Here is a 2,411-nt window from a genome sequence, read left to right as displayed (position 1 = left end):
AATATGACTTCAGCCCAAAGGTTGGGTCAGATTTAACTAGGCAGAGGCCAGAGCCTGACCTTTAAGAGCCACTCTGTAAATGCGGCTGCCCTAGAGCTGAAAAAGCTGTTCTATTTCTTGCTTGGTTCCTCCTGTGACAGGAAGCTTATTCCCTCATGTCCTTCCTCAGCCCCAAGAGAAAGCTGTTGTTACCAGTCAGCCACCTTGGGTTGGTGGCCTCTGTTCGCCCCTCAAGGACATTTCCAGTAAGACAGGCCCAAGAACCAAGCAGAAGAGGGCTCAGGCTGGGCTGGTAGTGGCAGCTCAGGGCAGCCCCCTACCCATCTATACCCAGGGGACAGTGAGAAGCTGCTGGTGTTGCCTGGATCCTTCCTGCCTCCTCCCACCACCTACAGCCCTGTAAGCATCAGCCCATTCTCCAGGTGAGAAAACTGAGGTCTACACTGACAAAATCACTCCCTCAGTTTGAACTTGATTAAGACAACTTCAGGTCAGGGCTGCTCAAGGCCAGCCACATCCCTGTCCTTCCTGGAGACCTGAGAGGGGACCCCATTCTCCCTCATGCTGTTGCCTCCTGCCCTCATAAGGGGTAAAGTCTGCCCAGGCTCCTCACCCAGCCGCCCCCACAGAACAGCCACATGGCCCCAGCTCTACAGCCAGTCAGCACACACCGAGCAGCTTCCAGAAGCCTTGGCTCTGCTGGCACCTTTCCAGTTACTGATTTTTTTATTTTAATTTTTAAATTTTCTTTTTTTTTTTTTCGGTAATAAGGAAAAGTCATTCTTTGCACAGAACAGACGGTATTTTCTTTGTTCCCTACAGTGATCAAGCGTTTTGTGGCTTCGCGCCTGAGAGCGAAGCCAAATCCTTTGCTTATGCAGATGCCGTATGAAGTTAAAGGCAACTGGGGAAACTGAGTCTGCAGCTCTGCTTTCCTAGCTGCAGTGATACTACCTCTCATGCTGAGTGAGCCTGGGCTCCAGGATGGGCCAGCTCTGGCCACAATCGAACAAATAAACATAGATCAGGGATCCCACAGAAAGGGATGGGGTGGTGGAACAGGGGCGGGTGATATCCCTTCCGAACCCAGGATAGTTAGAGAAGCTTCCAGGAGGCGAGGGGGCAGTGGAGCTGAGCCTGGAAGGACAAAACAGAATATATGCCTTTGGGAAGGGCATTCTAGGTAGAAGAAACAGCTTGGGCAAAGGCCTGAAGGGAGGAAAAATCAGATCTTGGCCTGGGAGTAAGTCTCCGGAAATGACATGAACTGGGATTCACCTAAAGGTAATTTGAAGGAAGCTACCAGCTCAGATGTGCGATTCTTGTTCGCGGAAACAGACAGACAAGAACAGGGAAAGGAGGTGAGGAAAGGAAAAGCAAAAACCTGGCATGTGAGTCAGAGCTTCAGGGAAGTGCAGGGCTTGGTTCTGAGGAGCCCCGGTGCCTCTGCCCATGAACCCAATGGCACTCTGTGACTTTGGAGACACTGTGTGTCTCCAGAGAAAGGGCAGATACAGGACTGAAAAGCGGGCTCCACAGGCAGGGTCAGAGGAGATCCTGGCTTGGCTCTAAAAGGACCCTCTCCCAGCAAGTGTAGGAAGGGGGTGGACTCCCTCTGACCAGAGGTGGCAAACCTGGGCCTGTGGACCTCCAGGCAATTCACCCATTTGGTGGCAAGTGGACACTGACATTCCCTCCACCTGGATTTGGGGACCCTATAACATAGCAACAATAATCCTAATCCAACCTCATCGGCATTGTTACAGTTGTTTTAGGGGACACAGAAGCCCCGAGGTTGACAGAAGTCCCAACCTGCGGATCAGGGTGAGGTGGGAGAGCAGGCAGGAAGGATTCTGAGCAGGGGACCTGGGATCAAGCCCCATTAAGTGCCTACTGTTTGCCTCTCTCTCATCTACCAGCCCCCTCTCTGCTGAGGTCTCTTTCATTTTCTGGATACAGCCATTGAGAAGCTACTGTGTGCATGCACCTGGGCCCACCAAGGCAGCAGACGTGCCCTGCCCCTGGACTCCCATCGGGTGAAGAGGAACCTGATTCCCCATCACGGGCAAAAGCAGCAGAGGCCCCGAGGGTCAGGGCCCCCCTTGAAGCGAGGATGAGGCCACATTCTCCTCTGTCCACCCAGGTCTATCTGTCTGTCTCTCTCCTGTGTCTCTGCCTCTCTCCTCCATCTCTCTGTCTCTAGGTCTTGATCTCTGTCTCCGCCCTATTCCCTGTCCGCTTCCGCCCCCTTCTTAACCTCTCTTCCCCAATCCTCCCCGCTTCCTCCCTGCTCGCGCCCCTCCTTCTCCCTCTCCCCTCACCTGCCGCCAGCAGGGGGTGCTGCGGTGCGGCCTCGGCTGCCCGGGGAGGCGGGGCGGGCGGCGGCCGCGTCGGGACTCGCCGCGATGGGA

This window comes from Neophocaena asiaeorientalis, unplaced genomic scaffold (genome assembly GCF_003031525.2).
Source record: "Neophocaena asiaeorientalis asiaeorientalis breed wild unplaced genomic scaffold, Neophocaena_asiaeorientalis_V1.1 scaffold87, whole genome shotgun sequence".
Classification (NCBI taxonomy): domain Eukaryota; kingdom Metazoa; phylum Chordata; class Mammalia; order Artiodactyla; family Phocoenidae; genus Neophocaena; species Neophocaena asiaeorientalis.
Note: the sequence above shows the minus strand (reverse complement) of the source record.